The 22,734-nt window shown below is 41.4% G+C and overlaps 1 protein-coding gene and 1 long non-coding RNA gene across 2 annotated transcripts in view; one reads left to right on the top strand and one right to left on the bottom strand.

Moving 5' to 3' along the window:
* LOC133650790 (autism susceptibility gene 2 protein homolog) overlaps window positions 1–22,734 on the top strand; it is a 451,545-nt gene that overhangs the window by 296,898 nt on the left and 131,913 nt on the right. The window lies entirely within an intron of this gene.
* LOC133650792 (uncharacterized) lies at window positions 11,257–13,816 on the bottom strand. Its single transcript, XR_009826298.1, has 4 exons — window positions 13,657–13,816; window positions 13,276–13,345; window positions 13,105–13,187; window positions 11,257–11,414 (listed from the first exon to the last, which is right to left on the bottom strand). It is a non-coding gene; the product is annotated as an uncharacterized LOC133650792 (long non-coding RNA).

Genomic DNA, 22,734 nt, shown 5'->3' with positions numbered 1-22,734 from the left:
ACAGTACACTCATACTAAAGTGCGCTATATTCCAGCAGCTGCGTGGAAGTTATTTACGCGTATATAAAGTCACGGGCACTCCATGCAATCCAGATTTTTTTTATTAGTTACCTCCATTAAACGATTAATTGACGCAACATAATTTAAATCAAAGTGTTTTTCTAATCAAAATGAATCGATTAATTGTTGCATCCCGAGGACCATTTGATTTTATGTGAATCGGTACTTGGTAGGAACTCGGACGGTACCTATTAGAGAACTGAATTTGTTACTTGTTCATTGTAGGCAACACATTTAATTTGTGTCACTTTAACCAAATAATGTCAAATATAGCTTTCACACTTGATGAATTAGCATTGTTTCCAACATACATGTAATATTTTTTTAACCCTTTGTAGGCCTTTTTATCAAATGATGTCACAGTTGTCAATTAATAAAGAGAATGCATAAAATGAGTTATTTTACTCATTTAAACCTGTAACATCTGATCAAAATACCTTCAAAAGAGAAATTAAAAAAACAAACAATACTTGTTTGATAATTTTGTGTAAGACTAGAGTTTATTGAGAAATTTATGTTGTGTGTACAGGAGGAGAAGATGGCACAGAAACCAGGGAAGTCGTATTTAGCTCTATGTTTTATTTATATATAAATACAGTATATATAAATAATAAATAAAGTGTGAAACTAACCCAAATGTGTGTAGTGTGTGACTATGTGTGGTGATTAGCTGTTGAGTGTTACCGGTAGTGTTGAGCGAGAGTCGGAAGATTGAGAGGGACAAGTCAGAGCTCGGAGTTTCGTGAGCAGGCAGGAAGTCGGGGGCTGTAGCGAGGCATCAAAAGTCTGTGTCCAGGCGGGAGGTCGAGATCCAAGAGGCAGTCCAGGAAGCAGAGGGAACACGGGGAGACGAGACGCACAGCTCGTGACGCGGGAACGGAGGGAGGCTGCTGGATCGACAAGAAAACACGAGACAAATAAACACGGAGGGGGAGAAGCACAGAGAGAGAGTATGCATAGAGCTAGACCGATTTGGCCTACTGTACATAACAGGTAGCTACGTTGTGGCGTGGGATAGCAGGTTGTGCAGGCTTATGACGGCAGGTCCTCTGATCAGCCACAGGTGCGCTGATTGCTGGTGATTGATTGCAGCCGCTTGCTGCCGCCGGACTGACGCGCTCCTGGAAGTGCGCTTCCACGCAGCACACACATGAATGTCCACTGACGTGCGCCCGGGGCATGACAATTTAAGCAAAAATATAAATCCAAAATGTTTTAACACCCTTAACAACTATCAATCAATCAATCAACATTTACTTATATAGCCTTTAATCACACATGTCTCAAATGGCTGCGCAAGGGCTTAAGTACTTGTATGTCCTGTTTGGTTTTAAAGATAATTAAAACCAAATGTTTAATTTAACTAACTAATTTTAATAACATTGTAGACTTTGTTCAAAATGTGGATTTTACATTCTGTGAATTATTCTGCTTTGATATTTGACCTTATAGAAGTAAATATAAATCTGTGCTTTTTTACTCTGATAAATGAAGATATGTGGTGTGTTAAGTACAGCTCTAGAACATTAGCATTATGTGAATTAGCAATGAGGGGAACACTTCCTTACATTAGCTTTCCTGTCTCCACTCAACAGAGTCTGTTGCCCTCTGTGCCTTTTGGCCCCCGTGTTGCTAATTTGAAGAGAATATTCCATCTGTTTCTAAATAGGCTGCAGTCATTAGGGGGGATTTTCTGCCAGCTTGGAGTTGTTGTAATGGAGAGAAAGCGTGAGAGCTTTTGTTCCCGCTCGTTATCCAGCGCACGGCGTGTGACATTGGCCCGTGTAATACTGTAATGGCCCTAATTGTCTAATCACGCTGATATGTGGCTGCTGCTTCTGGACATGACAAGGCCAGAGTGAGCTAATAAACCGTCATTACTGCCACCAGAAGTCAGAACTCGGAGGTGCTGTTTCCTTTCTCTAATCTCATCCGAGGTGTTTTGTGTACGGCAGATGGGGGAAACGTGGCGCCGGTGAAAAGGCAGCTGCAGCTTACACAAGAGTGATGGAATGATGGTGATTGTATTGAACACAGAAGTAGAGAGACAATGTTATATCCAAAATGTGCCCATTATGTTGTTTTCGACAAGCTGTCTCAAACAATGAAGAACAGAAAGTACACAAGGAAGAGCTATAAATCATTTGTAATGTTCTTCTTCTCATCAAATACATCAGGTTTATTTGATTAGTGCTCCTTAAAGGCCTACTGAAAGCCACTACTACCGACCACGCAGTCTGATAGTTGATCAATGATGAAATCTTAACATTATAACACATGCCAATACGGCCGGGTTAACTTATAAAGTGACATTTTAAATTTGCCGCTAAACTTCCGGTTCGAAACGCCTCTGAGGATGACGTATGCGCGTGACGTAGCCCGCCGAACACGGGTATGCCTTCCACATTGAAGCCAATACGAAAAAGCTCTGTTTTCATTTCATAATTCCACAGTATTCTGGACATCTGTGTTCGTGAATCTGTTGCAATCATGTTCATTGCATTATGGAGAAGGAAGCTGAGCAAGCAAAGAAGAAAGTTGTCGGTGCGAAATGGACGTATTTTTCGAACGTAGTCAGCAACAACAGTACACAGCCGGTGCTTCTTTGTTTACATTCCCGAAAGATGCAGTCAAGATGGAAGAACTCGGATAACAGAGACTCTAACCAGGAGGACTTTTGACATCGATACACAGACGCCTGTAGAGAACTGGGACAACACAGACTCTTACCAGGATTACTTTGATTTGGATGACAAAGACGCAGACGTGCTACTGTGAGTATGCAGCTTTGGCTTCTAAACATTTGATCGCTTGACCGTATGTGCGCAACTTTTTTTTGCGTATGTACGTAACTTTTTTAAAATATATAAGCTTTATGAACCTTGGGTTAGGTGAACGGTCTTTTGGGCTGAGTGATTGTGTGTGTTGATCAGGTGTTTGAATTGTATTGGCGTGTTCTATGGAGCTAGGAGCTAGCATAGGAGCTAGGAGCTAGCATAACAAACACACAGGTGTTTTTATGCAGGATTAATTTGTGGCATATTAAATATAAGCCTGGTTGTGTTGTGGCTAATAGAGTAAATATATGTCTTGTGTTTATTTACTGTTGTAGTCATTCCCAGCTGAATATCAGGTACCGTGAGTATGCAGCCTTGGCTGCTAAACATTTGATAGCTTGACCGTATGTGCGCGTCAGCGTCACGTACGTAACTTTTTAAAAATATATAAGCTTTATGAACCTTGGGATAGGTGAACGGTCTTTTGGGCTGAGTGATTGTGTGTGTTGATCAGGTGTTTGAATTGTATTGGCGTGTTCTATGGAGCTAGGAGCTAGCAGAGGAGCTAGGAGCTAGCGTAACAAACACGCAGGTGTTTTTATGCAGGATTAATTTGTGGCATATTAAATATAAGCCTGGTTGTGTTGTGGCTAATAGAGTATATATATGTCTTGTGTTTATTTACTGTTGTAGTCATTCCCAGCTGAATATCAGGTACCGTGAGTATGCAGCCTTGGCTGCTGAACATTTGATAGCTTGACCGTATGTGCGCGTCAGCGTCACGTACGTAACTTTTTAAAAATATATAAGCTTTATGAACCTTGGGTTAGGTGAACGGTCTTTTGGGCTGAGTGATTGTGTGTGTTGATCAGGTGTTTGAATTGTATTGGCGTGTTCTATGGAGCTAGGAGCTAGCATAGGAGCTAGGAGCTAGCATAACAAACACACAGGTGTTTTTATGCAGGATTAATTTGTGGCATATTAAATATAAGCCTGGTTGTGTTGTGGCTAATAGAGTAAATATATGTCTTGTGTTTATTTACTGTTGTAGTCATTCCCAGCTGAATATCAGGTACCGTGAGTATGCAGCCTTGGCTGCTAAACATTTGATAGCTTGACCGTATGTGCGCGTCAGCGTCACATACGTAACTTTTTAAAAATATATAAGCTTTATGAACCTTGGGTTAGGTGAACGGTCTTTTGGGCTGAGTGATTGTGTGTGTTGATCAGGTGTTTGAATTGTATTGGCGTGTTCTATGGAGCTAGGAGCTAGCAGAGGAGCTAGGAGCTAGCGTAACAAACACGCAGGTGTTTTTATGCAGGATTAATTTGTGGCATATTAAATATAAGCCTGGTTGTGTTGTGGCTAATAGAGTATATATATGTCTTGTGTTTATTTACTGTTGTAGTCATTCCCAGCTGAATATCAGGTACCGTGAGTATGCAGCCTTGGCTGCTGAACATTTGATAGCTTGACCGTATGTGCGCGTCAGCGTCACGTACGTAACTTTTTAAAAATATATAAGCTTTATGAACCTTGGGTTAGGTGAACGGTCTTTTGGGCTGAGTGATTGTGTGTGTTGATCAGGTGTTTGAATTGTATTGGCGTGTTCTATGGAGCTAGGAGCTAGCAGAGGAGCTAGGAGCTAGCGTAACAAACACGCAGGTGTTTTTATGCAGGATTAATTTGTGGCATATTAAATATAAGCCTGGTTGTGTTGTGGCTAATAGAGTATATATATGTCTTGTGTTTATTTACTGTTGTAGTCATTCCCAGCTGAATATCAGGTACCGTGAGTATGCAGCCTTGGCTGCTGAACATTTGATAGCTTGACCGTATGTGCGCGTCAGCGTCACGTACGTAACTTTTTAAAAATATATAAGCTTTATGAACCTTGGGTTAGGTGAACGGTCTTTTGGGCTGAGTGATTGTGTGTGTTGATCAGGTGTTTGAATTGTATTGGCGTGTTCTATGGAGCTAGGAGCTAGCAGAGGAGCTAGGAGCTAGCGTAACAAACACGCAGGTGTTTTTATGCAGGATTAATTTGTGGCATATTAAATATAAGCCTGGTTGTGTTGTGGCTAATAGAGTATATATATGTCTTGTGTTTATTTACTGTTGTAGTCATTCCCAGCTGAATATCAGGTACCGTGAGTATGCAGCTTTGGCTGCTAAACATTTGATAGCTTGACCGTATGTGCGCGTCAGCGTCACGTACGTAACTTTTTAAAAATATATAAGCTTTATGAACCTTGGGTTAGGTGAACGGTCTTTTGGGCTGAGTGATTGTGTGTGTTGATCAGGTGTTTGAATTGTATTGGCGTGTTCTATGGAGCTAGGAGCTAGCAGAGGAGCTAGGAGCTAGCGTAACAAACACGCAGGTGTTTTTATGCAGGATTAATTTGTGGCATATTAAATATAAGCCTGGTTGTGTTGTGGCTAATAGAGTATATATATGTCTTGTGTTTATTTACTGTTGTAGTCATTCCCAGCTGAATATCAGGTCACCCCCGGCTCTCACAGCATCTTCCCTATCTGAATAGCTTCAACTCCCCACTAGTCCTTCACTTCACTTTACTCATCCACAAATCTTTCATCCTCGCTCAAATTAATGGGGAAATTGTCACTTTCTCGGTCCAAATCTCTCTCACTTCATGCGGCCATCATTGTAAACAATAGGGAACTTTGCGTATATGTTCAACTGACTACGTCACGCTACTTCCGGTAGGGGCAAGCCTTTTTTTTATCAGATACCAAAAGTTGCAATCTTTATCATCGTTGTTCTATACTAAATCCTTTCAGCAAAAATATGGCAATATCGCGAAATGATCAAGTATGACATAGAATAGATCTGCTATCCCCGTTTAAATAAAAAAAATTCATTTAGGCCTTTAAAGTGGACAAAACCAAGAAGCCGGTCATCGACTTCAAGAAGAGAATGACCCCTGTGGAGCCCATCAAGATCCAGGGCCGGGAGGTGGCACTAGTGGGGCAGTACAAGTACCTGGGAGTCCACTTGAGTTTGAGTTTGAGTTTGAGTTTGAGTTTATTTCGAACATGCAAGCATACACCATGATACATCACAATTTCCAGTTTCTCTTTTCAACATGTTTGAAAAGGAGTAGGAAGAAGCTGAGCTTATTTAATCCTACCCCTTTTCTTTACATAACAGTTGCTAAAACTTTTTGTTCACTTCCTGTTCACAATTTATTCACAATAAACTCCATAAGTAATCACAATAAAAATAAATAAATAAATAATAGTAATAATTTAATAATAATAATTGGTGAAGTAAGTCATATTTCATATGATGAGATAAGTAAGATTACTTTAAGAATGAATGAATGGATGGATGAAATAAATTGAGAATGTTTGTCATGGTTCTTCTTCTTTGTACTTTGTAAACACTTTAAGTTTGAAGAGTTTCTTGAAGTGTATCATATTAGTAGATTGTTTGATTGCTTTGCTTAATCCATTCCATAATTTAATTCCACATACTGATATACTGAAGGTCTTAAGTGTTGTACGTGCAAACAAATGTTTTAAATTACGTTTTTCTCTAAGATTATATTTCTCCTCTTTTTTTGAGAAGAATTGTTGTATATTCTTGGGTAGCAGGTTATAGTTTGCTTTGTGCATAATTTTAGCTGTTTGCAAATTCACTATGTCGTGGAATTTCAGTATTTTTGATTCAATAAATAAAGGGTTTGTATGTTCTCTATATCCAACATTTTGTAATATTCTAACTGATCTTTTTTGTTACACCGTTAATGAATGAAGTGTACTTTTGTAATTATTTCCCCATATTTCTACACAGTAGCTCAGATATGGTAACACTAGCGAGCAGTAGAGAATATGAAGGGATTTTTGGTCTAGAACATGTTTTGCTTTATTCATTATTGACGTGTTTCTTGCAACTTTATGTTGTATATTTTTTACGTGAGATTTCCAGTTCAATTTATCATCAATCATTATACCTAGAAATTTGGTTTCATTTACTCTTTCAATTTCTATTCCGTCTATTTGTATTTGTGTTTGACTTTCTCTTCTACTGTTACCAAATAGCATTATTTTAGTTTTACTAAGATTCAACGATAGTCTGTTTTTGTCAAACCATCTTTTTAATTTGTTAATTTCTTCTGTTATTATTTGTATTATCTCCTATGTGTTCTCTCCTGAACAAAACACTGTTGTATCATCCGCAAATAATACTAACTTTAAATCTTTTGTAACTTTACAAATGTCATTTATATGGAGATTTAATAATTTAGGTCCTAGTATTGATCCCTGAGGTACACCACAGGATATATTTAGCGTTGTAGATGTGTGTTCGCTTAGCTTCACGTATTGTTTCCTGTTCGTTAGATAACTTCTTATCCAGTTTAAGACTAACCCTCTGATGCCATATCGTTCTAGTTTTTTGATTAAAATATTGTGATTAATTGTGTCAAATGCTTTAGTTAGATCCATAAAAACTGCTGCCGCACATTTTTTGCTATCTATTGCATTGGTAATTTCTTCTGTAATTTCAATTAAAGCCATTGAAGTTGAGACATTAGCTCTGTATCCATATTGGTTCTCTTCGAGTATTCTATTTTTATTTATGAAACTTTCTAATCTGTTATTGAACAGTTTTTCAATGATTTTAGAAAATTGTGGAAGTAGAGAAACAGGTCTATAATTTGTAAATTGATGTTTGTCTCCAGTCTTATAAATTGGTGCAACTTTAGCTATTTTCATTTTGTTTTGAAATGTACCTGTTTGAAATGATAGGTTACTAATATACATTAATGGTCCTGAGATCTCTTCAGTGTGTTATTAGTTATTAGTGTACGTAACTTAGATATTGGGTTTCACTATGTAAAGCGCTTTGAGTCACTTGAGAAAAAGCGCTATATAAATGTAATTCACTTCACTTCACTTCACTTCAATAACCTTTTTTATCGTTTCCATATCAATTCTGTTACAATCAGTTGAAGTCTTAGATTTACATTTTTTCACGATTGTAACTATTTCCTCCTGTGTCACATTACTGAGGAACATGGAGTTGGGATTCCGCTCTATGGTATCATTATAGTCCTCAATTAGAACTGGGTCTGGAATCCTTTCTTCCAATTTTGGTCCAATATTTACAAAATAATTATTGAAGCTTTCAACTACTTCTTTTATGTTGTCATTTTTTTTATTTCCGTCTAAGAAGTATTGAGGGTAGTCCCTCTTAGTTCCATTTTTAATAATGCTATTGAGGATGCCCCATGTTGCTCTCATATTATTTTTGTTCCTGTCCAATAATTCACTGTAATATTCTTTTCTACATGATCGTAGTATGTTGGTTAACTTGTTTTTATACTTTTTGTACTTAATTTCTGCCTCTATAGTTCTTTGTGCTATACATTTTCTATATAGTGAACAGCAGACTGGACTGGAAGTACAACAGCATTGATTGATTGATTGAAACTTTTATTAGTAGATTGCACGGTACAGTACATATTCCGTACAATTGACCACTAAATGGTAACACCCGAATACGTTTTTCAACTTGTTTAAGTCGGGGTCCACGTTAATCAATTCATGGTACAAATATATACGATCAGCATAATGCAGTCATCACACAAGTTAATCATCAGAGTATATACATTTAATTATTTACAATCCGGGGGGTGGGATGTGAAGGAGGTTGTTGGGGGGGGGGGGCTAGTAGGTCAGGTTGGGTTGCTATCAGCATATTTCAGTCATCAACAATGTTATCATCTGAAAAAATGGACATTGTAACAGTGTAGGTCTCACTTCGTAGCAAAGCTGTATACAAGAAGACTATTTGTCCTGAGGAAGCTTAGGTCCTTTAATGTGTGCAGCAAGCTGTTGGAGATCTTTTATCAGTCTGTTGTGGCCAGTGCCCTGTATTTTGCAGTGGTTTGTTGGGGGAGCAGCACCAGGAAAATGGACTTAAACCGGATTGACAAACTGATCCGGAAAGCCGGCCAAACTATTGGCACGCAGTTGGAGGCGTTTGTGTCAGTGAGGGACAGGAGGACACTGGACAAACTGCTCGCCATAATGAACAATCCTGCCCACCCACTCCACCAGACAATTGAGGGACAGCGGAGCTCATACTCCAACAGGCTCCTTCAGCTTCGTTCCCACAGTGTTCGCTTTAAGAACTCCTTCATTCCGCACTCCATCCAGCTGTATAATCACTCGCCATACAGCAATAGATGATCTCTGTCTATTACCAGACCGCTTCTATGTTAGCTACCTCCCTTTGTTTATAATGTCTATTTTCTGCTGGATCTACTCTGTATTTTATGCTGCCCCTTTTTTTTTTGCTGCACCTGTTACATATACTGTATTATTGTACATGGTAGGGATTTGTTATAAATTTTATATATTATAAAAAATTATAATATAATATAATAATATAAACTATCAGTATATATTATATACTGTAGTCTATAAAATCCACTACATCTCCCTGATACCGAAGTACATGTCAAACTACCTCCATAACCACAACACCAGGGGGAGCTCCACTAACCACGTTAAACCCAGATTCTGAACTAACAAAGGTCTTAACTCATTTTCTTTCTATGCCACATCAATGTGGAATGCGCTCCCAACAGTTATAAAAGAAAGGGCATCTCTATCCTCCTTCAAAACCGCAATAAAAGTTCACCTCCAGGCAGCTACAACCCTAAACTAACACTCTCCCCGGATTGTTAATAATCAAATGTAAACAATCAAATGCAGATACTTTTTCTTATGCCTTCTGATCTCTCTCTCTCTCTCTCTCTCTCTCTCTACCTCTCTCTCTCTATGTCCACTACTTGCTGTCCATATCCTACCCCCCCGGCCCCCCTCCACACCCCTGATCGTAAATAATGTAAATAATTCAATGTGATTATCTTGTGTGATGACTGTATTATGATGATAGTATATATCTGATAGTATATATCTGTATCATGAATCAATTTAAGTGGACCCCGACTTAAACAAGTTGAAAAACGTATTCGGGTGTTACCATTTAGTGGTCAATTGTACGGAATATGTACTTCACTGTGCAACCTACTAATAAAAGTCTCAATCAATCAATCAATCAATCAATCAATCAATCAATGTATACATAATATGTAAATATTACACATTATATTTTATATTGCTACTACGGTACATTTTTTGTATACTTTATACCTGCTATGGAGACGGCGTGGCGCAATTGGGAGAGTGACTGTGCCAGCAACCTGAGGGTTCCTGGTTCAATCCCCACCTTCTACTATCCTAGTCACGTCCGTTGTGTCCTTGAGCAAGACACTTCACCCTTGCTCCTGATGGGTCCTGGTTAGCGCCTTGCATGGCAGCTCCCGCCATCAGTGTGTGAATGTGTGTGTGAATGGGTGAATGTGGAAATAGTGTCAAAGCGCTTTTGAGTTCCTTAAAAAGGTAGAAAAGCGCTATACGAGTATAACCCATTTACCATTATCATTTCCATCATTACATTTTCCATCCTTTGTAACTGAGCTACTGTGTGAAACAATTTCCCTTGTGGATTAATAAAGTTTGTCTAAGTCTAATGACTGATTATCTGCACATCACATTGACGTACTGGAATAACTGAGAGTATTCTCTGTTTTGTGAAATGTTAAAAGAACGTTATTGGCTGTCCCCAGTAGATAATTTTGGGTTCCAGCCCCCGTTGAAATTTAAGTAATGAAGTCCCTTAAAGTTTTACTGTTTTTTTGTTAATATTAGCACATTTACATTGCACTTCTGAAGACCTCCAAATGTGGAGATTAAATAGACTAAGGTGTGGCCGCATGTTAGCAGTGGTTGTCGCAGTCCCATAATGCAGAAGGCAGCAGGAGACAGCGTGTAGGCAAAAGGTATTTAATATGAGAAAAAACAAATGACAATCCCAGATTTGAGTGCACACGAGACAAACTAAATAGGGTACAAGGCAAATTTAATAATGGCTGTGTAACGGTACAGTACGAGAAGGAGACGGCACAGAGGCAGGGACGTTGTTAGCTCACAGCGTGTGTATTAATATATATAAATTAAGTGTGTGACTTATCCAAATGTATATAGTGTGGCTTTGTGTAGCGATTATATGTGGAGTGTTACCGGGTGGTGTTGAAGGTGCGTGTTGAGATCGGTGCGGAAGTCCAGAAAGGGCTAGGCTGGCTCGGAGGTCCGGGGACAGGCCGGTGGTCAGGGGCTGGAGCTAGGCGTTAAGTCGAGATCCGAGAAGGCAGCCGTAGGTCCAGAGGGGATCCAGGGAGATGAGACACACAGCTCAAAACCAGGGGATGATGAAGGGCTGCTGGATGACGACACAGCACAAGACACAATGAGCACAACGGAGGGGAAACACAAAGAGAGAGGAAGCAAAGAAGCTAGAGACGTGTAAGGCTTACTGTACTGGTACAAGTAGTTTTGTTCTGGCACTGAAACGCAGGACGCGCTGGCTTATGAAGGCAGGGATCCCATCAGCGTCAGGTGTGTTGATTGTAGAGTGAAGCGCGCTCAGCGGAGTGCACAGAGTGAGAGGCGGCAGGTGTTTGAACCGTAACAGGCTGAACCTAAATAGACATGAAAACAGGTGCACTGGCTAGCAAAGTAAAGGTCACTGGACAAAGCTAACACTAAACATAGTAAAACACCAATACAATACTAAACTGTCAAGCAGGGCGTGACACTATTCCAGTTAAAACCGCCGATACTGTATATAATGTGCATAAAATACTTCATAGCTACAAATTGTAGTGGAGTTAAAGTAAGTTATATTATATTACATATAACAATGCATATTACAATACATAATCTACAAAAGCAACACTATATATTATATAATAATGTAAATAGTAATAAGAATAGTAATGATAATGACACTAAATAATGTATAGCTCTTTCAAAGAGGGAGCTGTTACTGTCAAATAGCCGTACAAAAGACAGGCTTGTTGTTATATTTAAGTAACTCAAATATTAAGAAAACTCACTGGTAGCAGTTATAAGATCCCAATATCAGAATAAAGGAAATTTACAACTTTTAAGAATCAGATTATCTGAGTGACGGGGCAGGACAATATAAATGTTTTTCTTTTTGGTAATACACCATGTTTCTTTGTTACTCTTTAATTGATTGTTTATTATTACTATTGTTTGTATATGTTTATATTGATGCTTAATTGGTTGAATTGTGTTGCTGGTTTGTTGTTTACAAAAAAATGGTGAACTGAATTAAATTTAATCAAATTACATATCCCACAAATATATACTAATTTGGTCGAAATTGTTCTGAAATATTATAATTTAATCATGGCTTGTGTTTATACTGTATATATTCTACAAGTGGTACCATATGCCAATGATTTCACGATGAGATCACTATTTTGCTAAAAAAACAAACAAAAACAAAGTATTGATGGCACAATAAACAAACTGTTCATGCTACAGATGAAGTCCATGCAAACAAAAACTTTTTGCACATTTACCAATATAGAAACAATTATACAAAGGATCAGTAAATGTCACGGCCAGGGCGCATTCTAATGCGTCCTCATCTGTGCCTCATGGCGAGCGCACCGCGGGCCACGCCCACATGCGCTCTCTCTCATCCTTGCGCCCTGCTTGTCTCACCTTGGGACACGCCCACGGCCGCGGCGCACTTCCAGGGACGCGCCGTGCGCGTCTCCGCTCTGCAGCAGCCACCAGCTGCAATCATTCACTGACAATCGGCGCACCTGTCGGTAATGAGGACGCTGCCTTCATAAGCCTGCTGAACCGGCCATCAGGCGCCGGAATATAGTCTACTGTACAGTAAGCGATCATCTCCTGCTTTATGTATCTTGCTCTCTCAGTGTTTTCCCTTCCGTGTTTCATTGTCGTGTCATCCTACCGCAGACCTCCGTTCCCGTGTTTTGACGTTGCTGTGTGTCTCGTCATTCCTCGTCGTTCTCCTGCTTCTCGGACTGCCCCCTTGGATCTCGACCTCCCGCTTGGACACGGATTCCCCTCTTCCCCTGGACTTCCTCATCTCTCGTTCAACACTTGGTAACACACACTTCAGCTAACTACACACATAGCCTAACACCACATACACTTTTGGATCTAGTTCACACTCCACTCTATTGTTTATTTGTATAGTTTGATTATTATATATATATATATATAGTTAAAATATATAATAAATCATTGTTCACACTGCCATCTAGTGTCTGTCGCCGTCACCTCCCCTTAGTCCAACCATAACATTAATAGTGCTAAACTTACATCTGCAAGGCGTATCAGTGCATCTCTTCTTTCATCAAAATAGGCCATCAACAGCTGGATGATACGAAGAGTCAACTCCCCATCTTCATCCACAGGAAGGGTAGACTGAGCATTATGGTTCTTAGCTTTAGGACAAACAGACTTAAGTTCTGCGCTCCAGGAGACACTTACCCAGCAGTATCAGTCGTGGACTGGTCGGGAGGGTCAGTGTCCGCTCCACATCGGCTGCAGTGGCAGACATCTGTAGAAAAAATAGGTCACCATGATGACTTGTGACAAAATATAACATGGCAGTTGGGAGCATCATTTAATTAAAATGTAAGAATACAATATTTCTGCATTTGTCCAAACCGTCTTTTTGTTCTGAGTGGTTTAGTTGTTCCTTCACGATTGATGTTCTCAATGCGTGTTTTCATTTGAGTGAGGAATGAAGTAAAACCTCCACTAATGATGGCACCTTCTGGTGTCATATCAGCAAAACTAAATGGGTACTACTTAACAATTTGTTGGCAGATTACGAGACACTCACTGCGCGTTGGATTAGCCTCTTACCTTCTCATTTCATCCACAAGGATTCTAATCATTTGGCGTCGCTTGTCAGGAGCAGGTTTCCTGCTGTTGGCGATAGCTGATTGCACTTCAGCAGGCATTTTATCCCATGGGACTTGAAAGGTTTCATGCCATTTACTGGATATTATGGCAGGCTGGCTTACTCCACTCTGAGAACAAAGTTAAGTTAAAGTTAAAGTACCAATGATTGTCACACACACACTAGGTGTGGCGAAATAATTATCTGCATTTGACCCATCACCCTTGATCACCCCCTGGGAGGTGAGGGGAGCAGTGGGCAGCAGCGGTGGCTGCGCCTGGTAATCATTTTTGGTGATTTAACCCCCAATTCCAACCCTTGATGCTGAGTGCCAAGCAGGGAGGTAATGGCTCCCATTTTTATAGTCTTTGGTATGACTCGGTCGGGGTTTGAACTCACAACCTACCCATCTCAGGAGGTGCTGAAGCTGGTGAAGAGCTTGACAAGGGCGAAAAGCCAGGCAGTGAAGATGAAGAGGAGCAAGGCAATGGACTGGAGAACAAAGACAGACTTCCGCCTGCAGACTTTTGATGTACCAAGTCATCTGGCAAGGGGTGGAGATCAAGCACGACTGTTGTAGTTTCTAAAACGCATAGAAATAAAGCAAAAACATTCAAAATTTCTCCCATATGCATGCATGGCAATTCAAACAATTGTTTGGAATACAACTGCATTAAGGCTTTTGGGAGAACTGTAGAATATCTGACAGGTGCAAATCTCTACTCGAATGTATTCATTCTATGTTAATTGAGTGTTATTCTTTCTCAACAATTACTGTAGCTTTAACTAGATGGGATAACTACAAACACAAGGTTGATAGTTACCCATTTTGAATGCCTCCAGAAGTTTCCTTTGCTGGACAACAGGCAAGAGGTCTTTGATCTCATCCTGCTCTACATACTTGAGGTCTGCTTTTGATTCCACACCTGAGCTTTTCAGTGTTGAGACGACCAGTTGTACAATATCCTCAGACAGGTTGGGTAAAGTTCTGAGGATGATGACTTTTATTTCCTCACAGATGGACGATATGAATCTAGAATATAGGGACTGAATGGTGAAGAATTAGTGAGGACACGCCCCAAATAAAATATTCAGGCAGTGGGTAGTAATCAAACAGCTCTGCTTGACTAACAGAGAAGTTATGCATACGTGTATTGTAATAGGCATTAATGTAAGGTTGACGAACAGCCTGATATACCTCAGTGATAAAATACACTGTTACATTTTTATGAATGACAACCTTTTTAATTTTTCCTACAAGGCCATCATCATTACTACCTATAACTACAAACATGTTGCTCTTATATTTTGTCCCTTTCACAGTCACATGATGACTAATGAGGGTATTTTGAGCATCAAAGTTAAGATGAGCAATTGACTGTCTCATCTTTTTATTGTAGTCTTCCACAATAAGTTCAGTTCCCTTCTCTTACCTCAACAGATGGTAGAAACAGGGTCCCAGAACTGGGGGGTGGTATTTTTTTTAATTTTTTTTATTTTTATAAAGAAATACAATCATGTGTGCTTAAGGACTGTATCCCTGTAGACTCTATTGATCTATATTGATATCATAATATATATATTGTGTGTTTTATGTTGATTTAATAAAAAATAAATAAATATATATATATTTTTTTCTTGTGCGGCCTGGTACCAATCGTTCGGCCCGGTGGTTGGGGACCACTGCCGTATATCATCGCACTTCGCGCTACATGAGACAATATTACAAGGTAAACCTTCTGCACTATACATATCAGTCCTACTCTTGCCATATTTATGGCGACGGCTGTGAGTTTTGAAGGCTGAGAAGTTGGAAAAAACTCTTGTGCATTCAGGGAAAGCACGTACACTTAAACGATGCATTAGGCATACAAGCATGTGTCTAACATACGCAAATACATTGCTGCAAGTCGTAGCACATATGTTGCAAGTTATCATCTTTTTGAGATGACTATGATATTATGATCACTATGACAAAAATGAAGAAAACTTAGCTAGCTAGCATGCGGCGGTACATGTGGTCAACGATAGTGTCTGTGATGCTGACTGTGACGCTATGTCATTTCGGACTTTATAAATATATATATAAAGCAATTCAAACAGAAAATGACACATCAAGGTACCAGTGACTCTTACCTTGTTATCAAAAACACAGCAGTAGAATGGATTTAGGTGATTGTATAGCTGGAGGTGGCAGCAGGTTATCGCTCGTCCATCTATCGGTACTTGGCAACTTCAGAGTTATGATGTGCGGAATGATACTTGAATATTGATAAAAGGAGTGCCAGATCTTTATGCTCTAAAATTGATTTTCAAATCAAAATGTCAATACTTTGATAGTACATGTTTTGAGGTAAAATATCATTAATAGCAACACAATGGGAAGTACTATTTAAATATTGTATAAATGACACGGTTTAGTGGGAACTACTTTTTCTTCCACCTGGGTACGTGTTATGCGTGAGAGCAGCAGATCGAATTGTGGGCGGACCCAAGAAACAAGTATGAAAAATACTGTATTATACTGTAGGTTGTGCAGTAGCTTACTGTTGGTCGATATTTTTTGTAAAATGCAACAAAATGTACAGTACTTTACTGTATTTAAGAAGAACAGTATATAACTATAATTTTTTTTTTGTATTTTTACAGTAATTTTTTACAGTGAACCCTTGATGCTGAGTGCCAAGCAGGGAGGCAATGGGTCCCATTTTTATAGTCTTTGGTATGACTCGGCCGGGGTTCGAACTCACAACCTACCGATCTCAGGGCGGACACTCTAACTACAAGGCCACTGAGTAGGTAGTAGGTAGGTAGGTAGGTACATAAGCTAGCTTCTACGACAGCACAAGACACGTTACGTATCAACCTTGTGATAGAACACCAATCTGTACAGACTAAAAAAAATATATCAATTATATTAAAGTATCTGTAAAGTATTAGCCCACATTTCATGGTTTGTTTGTACACCGCTAGCCAGACAGCGGTGTACTGCAGTTGTAATAACTGCATCATGATCGATATTTGTTGTGTGTTTGGACTAGCTGGCCGGGGACGTTTTTCTGGTTTATTTGGGCTAAGCACTCCATTATGTCAAAATAACTTGTTTGCAAATTCCACATTTGCAGCTTTGTGTCACGCCGACCTTACTCTATTGGCTTCAGTCTACTCCAACGTTTCAGCCTCTTCTTTGTGCTGGCTTCCAAAGCAGCAGTTCACCCTCCGTGCATGCGATCCTTCTCACTCTCTTTACTCGCCCACTGACTCACTGACGTAACTCAGCCACCACATTGCTATTCTCACAAACACACACGCTACTCATGAGTTAACCAAATCCCCTGTTTTGCACATTTAGATATGTAGACAGCTGCTTGGCTTGATGCCAAATATTAGCCGAGTTAAAACTGCCTAATTAGCGTCAATTAAAGCAAGTTAAATGACTGAATTTTGTAACAAATTCCTACAATTTGTGTTTTATCTTTACCAAATGTGTGTTGTACCTGCTACATGTATTGTCTGTGTACATTTATCCATAGTTTTGTTTTTAGTATTTAATAATAATTGTATTTTTCTTAAAGCACAGATGAGGAGTGGCTACCATAAATCATGAAGTATTTGATATAATATCAGTAAAGCTTTTTATTTTAGTCTACTCTAATCCTTGATTATGACATACTACCGGTATATGTAATATGTAATATGGAGTCAAATGATCAGCATGATAGTTAATGGAGTAACAGCACTGGCAGGACACAAGTTACAAAGCTGCATCTGTGGCTGGACAAAGTTTACATCAGAGAAGGGTCTCAAGATCCACCAGGGCAGGAAAAAGTGTCTGAGAGAGCTTAGCGAGGGGCCTCGCATTGACCACTACTTCCTCAGAGGTAGGGCAAATCAGTTGAGTGAAGCCCAGCGGCAGGATAGTCACCACAGTCCACAGGGTATCACAACCCCAGACGAAGCTCAATCAGGCACAGATTCAACAACGAACGCGAGTCCAGAGCCCACTCAAACACAGACAGCCGTAGAGAGGAAGATGAATGGACGGAAGCCTCAAATCTTGTGGCCTAAATCCTGCCAGAAAAAGGAGTGGGAAACCACTGACACAGACCTTGTCCATCTTTTAGAAGGTCTGAAAGGGTGTGTGGAAAAAAAGCTGGACAAGATTGGAGAGATTATTTACAGCTATGGAGCGGAGAGATTTGGGGTGAAAAGTAAGAACCTTACGACACAGACGGAACCGTCAGCCCCTCTCAAGTCCAGGAGACAACAAGAGATTGAAAGACTTGTGAAAGAAAGAAGGGGCCTGCGAAAGCAGTGGAAAAAGGCCACAGAAGTGGAAAGGAAAGGACTTGAAGCACTACAGGGCGACATCAAGCAGCGACTTGCAACACTGCGAAGAGCAGAATGCCTGAGAAAGCAACATAAAAAGAAAGAGCGAACGAGGACTGCCTTCTACAGAGATCCTTACAAGTTCGTCAAAGACCTCTTTGTCAAGGAGAAAACTGGAATCCTCAAAGTACCCATAAGGGAACTAGAGGAGCACCTGAGGAAGACCTACTCGGACAGCCAGAGGCATGTGCCAGCCAGCATTCCAGATGACATGCCACCAATCGAACCACCTGAGCACCAGTTTGAAACGAGGCCCCCCACATGGAGAGAAGTTGAGAGCACTGTAAAGCGGGCAAGAACAATCTCAGCCCCTGGACCCAACGGCGTCCCATATAGGCTCTATAAGAACACTCCAGGCGTCTTGAAGTACCTCTGGAAGCTAATGAAAGTGGTGTGGGAAAAAGGAATTATACCAAAGGCATGGCGAAGAGCAGGGGGGATCCTGATTCCCAAAGAGAAGAATTCCTCAACCATCGACCAGTTCCGCCATATCAGTCTTCTGAATGTGGAAGGAAAAATATTCTTCAGTGTTGTGGCCCACAGGCTCTCAGTATTCTTGCTGAAGAACAACTATGTTGACACCTCTGTGCAGAAGGCAGGGATAGGTGGTTTCTCAGGATGCCTGGAACACACAAATGTCATCTGGCACCAGATACAGACGGCCAAGAAGGACAAGAAAGACCTGCATGTGGTTTTCTTAGATCTTGCCAATGCCTTCGGGTCAGTGCCTCATGAAATTCTATGGACAGCGTTCAACTTCTTCCAGGTCCCTGAGGGCATCACAAGGATGGTCAAAGCCTATTTCCAGGACCTCCAGTTCTGCGTCACAGCACAGGCCAGTACAACTGCCTGGCAGCACCTCGAGATAGGCATAATGGCGGGCTGCACCATCTCTCCACTGGCGTTTACCATGGCAATGGAGCTCATTATTCGAGCATCCCGATGGGTGGTTGGAGGGGAGCGGTTAAAGAGCGGGCTGCGTCTTCCTCCAATAAGGGCGTACATGGACGACATAAATGATAAATAAATGGGTTATACTTGTATAGCGCTTTTCTACCTTCAAGGTACTCAAAGCGCTTTGACAGTATTTCCACATTTACCCATTCACACACACATTCACACACTGATGGCGGGAGCTGCCATGCAAGGCGCTAACCAGCAGCCATCAGAGGCAAAGGGTGAAGTGTCTTGCCCAAGGACACAACGGACGTGACTAGGAAGGTAGAAGGTGGGAATTGAACCCCAGTAACCAGCAACACTCCGATTGCTGGCACAGACACTCTACCAACTTCGCCACGCACAATAACAACAACAAATGCATGCACCAAACGCCTGCTGGATAAACTCCAGGGAAACATCAAATGGGCACGAATGGAGGTTAAACCAAGCAAATCCCGCAGTATCTCCATCATCAAGGGCCAGCTCACCAATGAGAGGTTCCACATCAACAACGAGCCAATACCAACAGTTCGAGAAAAGCCTATCAAAAGCCTTGGCCGCTGGTATAGCGCAGAACTCAAAGACTCCAAGCAGGTGGACCAACTCAGGCAGGATACAATCAGTGGCCTCAATCAGATCAATAACACCGCTCTCCCTGGGAAGCTGAAACTGTGGTGCTTTCAGTTTGGGCTGCTGCCCCGTCTCATGTGGCCAATTTCCATCTATGAGGTAGCTCTATCCCATGCCAATCGGCTGGAGAGGCTGGTGAATGCACAAGTGAGGAAATGGCTTGGACTGCCGAGATGTCTTAGCAGCGTAGGCCTGTATGGCAACGGAGCCCTCTCCTTACCGATCTCAAGCATGGTGGAGGAGTACAAATGTGCCAAATCAAGGCTGGAAATGACTCTCACAGACTCCCGGGATCCATTCGTCAGAGGTGCTGCTCCAACCCTAGCGACAGGGAGGAAATGGAATCCATCTGCAGCAGTCGCAGTGGCAAAGACTGCCCTCAGACACCGGGATATAGTGGGGCATGTCCAATATGGCAGAGGGGGCCTTGGTGTGGAAGCAACAACACCCACGTGGCAAAAGGCAACTGCAACCGAACGGCGGCACATGGTGGTGGAGGAAGTGCGCCACCAGGAGGAAGCAGCCAGGTGTGCCAAGGCAGTCTCCCAAGCCCAGCAGGGCCGCTGGATGAGGTGGGAGGGCGTGGAGAGGAGAACAATCACGTGGAACGAAATATGGAGCATGGAGTCTAATAGACTAAGTTTCATCATTAGAGCCACATATGATGTCCTGCCCTCTCCAACCAACCTACATCTCTGGTATGGAGAGGACCCAGCCTGTCTCCAGTGTACAGTCCCAGCAACCCTCAAACACATCTTGGTAGGTTGCAAGACCAGTCTGACTCAAGGGAGATACACCTAGCGCCACAACCAGGTACTGAAGTGCTTGGCTGCCGAACTTGAGAACAAGAGAGTGGTCACCAATGCCATGCCTTTAAATGCTCAGGCAACCTTCCCACGCAAAACAACTTTCATCCGGGAAGGAGAGAAACGGCGGACCAAGCCATCACCTCCAGACTTGGGCCCACTAAACGTAGCCCGAGATTGGGAAATGCGGGTAGACCTCAGCCAGAGACTTATCCTCCCACCCGAAATTGCAGCAACCAGCCTGCGCCCAGACTTGGTCCTCTGGTCCATGTCCTGCCGCCGTGTCTTCATCGTTGAACTAACGGTCCCATGGGAGGACGCCATCGATGAAGCATTCGAACGGAAGAGGCTGCGATATACCAACTTGGCAGCTGAAGCAGAGGCACGGGGCTGGAACGTGAAGGTGTGGCCAGTGGAGGTGGGCTGTAGAGGCTTTGTAGCCAGTTCCACCACAAGGCTCCTTAAAGAAGTAGGAATCAGAGGACAGGCCCAACGCAAGGCTATTAAAGAACTTTCCACCGAAGCAGAACGGAGCAGTCACTGGCTGTGGCTGAAGCGCAGGGATGCAGCATGGGCTGCCGAATAACCACGTGGTGCCACCATGCGACACACACCCAGGTCTGATCAGCCTGTGGTGGGCCAACCTTGGCAGAGGGTGTCTTGTGATAAATGGCCGAAACGCCCAATGACGTCGGGGAACACAACTGAAGATGTGTTGTACTGGTGGCACCACGTGATTAGTGCCAAACTCCACCCCACCCAAGAGGACATCTCCAACCCTATTTAATTGTTGTGCTGAATATTTAGGGATCTTTAACAACTAGTCCTATTAAGAATCCATGTAATATGGAACATTGTAAATTGTTCTTTGAGCGCAACAAGAAAAGACCAACGTGTTTAATGCCCTTTAATTTATATTTTAACCTTCTAAAATTGTTATTTGAGTGCAAGAGGAAACTTTAGCTTCAATCGATGCTAACATGCTATTTAGGCAAGCTGTATGTACATATCGCATCATTATGCCTCGTGTATGTAATATTGGCTGCATTTCTCATTGTTGTTTTGTGCGTCATGTTGTTCCAGACCACAGCAAACGTTACCCAGCTTGCAAATATTGTAATAAATCCATTAGAAGAAGACAGCCTGCAGTTTCCTTAAACTTGGACACACACATCTATATTTTTGGCCATTCTGAGCCAGTAATTTCTAGAAGTTTTCTTACCCTGTGAGAAAACCTCCATTTTACTAATGATTTCCAACGTTGCATAAATGTGTAGAATCAAAATTTAAATATAACATTTCTGTCAAAAAAGATTTGAGTCAGCCTTTGATAGTAGGCTAATCTAGTTAATATAGACACTTACATCATGTGTTGCCTTCATTATAACACTTACAGGTATATAAGACTTTACATTTTTTGCGGCTACAGACAGATTTTGTTTTTGTATTTTTGGTCCAATATGGCTCTTTCAACATTTTGGGTTGCCGACACCTGGTGTAAGAAAACAATAACAACTGGACAGCACAGTTATCATTATCGGCTCACTGTTTAATCCTACTGTAAATACAAATTAGTTTCAATTATTAAACAATTAACATTTATTTACACATAAACCCACATAAAAGTACCGAACATGAGTGCCATACCGGTTGAAATGTAACAGGTACCCATCCTAAGATTATTCCCCTAGATTTCTTTCAACTGCCTTACCGTTACTTTCCTCACGGCCTTCATCCAAACCAAGACTGATGCAGGACGCAGCAAAAAAAGAACAACTTTGGTTAGAAGTCTCTATTTGCACAGTCCGTGCCTCGGAGATGAATGTGTTTGTGTCTGGGTGTTTGCCGTTGATGTTTTATGCACCGTCTCCAGGCTACCGATTCCTCATTTCACAGCTCCCTACAGACCAGTTAACCTCACATTTCCTCCCCTGAGGCTTGGATGTTTGTGTGCATGTGTGATGCGGGCGTTGGTGCACGTGAACCCTTGCTTCCTTTCTGAGAAGCAGACATCTCCTATGGTAGACGGGTGCACTGATAACCTCCATTCATTATTCAGCTGTGCTTGTGCTTACCCCCCCACCTCCCACCCCCCCACAAGCAACACAGAAATAAAACAAGGTTATGAATTGGCATGGAACGTGTCCCAGCGGATCAAGCTGTGGGGGAGGGCGGTGGGCTTAGGTTTTGAAGACGGGGGTCTTTTATCCATGCACCATCTTTTATTAATTGCCCTGGTCCGTAGACTCTGAGGTTCTTAGTGATCATTAATGCATG

Source organism: Entelurus aequoreus, linkage group LG05 (genome assembly GCF_033978785.1).
Source record: "Entelurus aequoreus isolate RoL-2023_Sb linkage group LG05, RoL_Eaeq_v1.1, whole genome shotgun sequence".
Lineage (NCBI taxonomy): Eukaryota > Metazoa > Chordata > Actinopteri > Syngnathiformes > Syngnathidae > Entelurus > Entelurus aequoreus.
The sequence above is the reverse complement of the archived record's forward strand: the minus strand, read 5'-3'. Positions and strand labels throughout refer to the sequence as shown.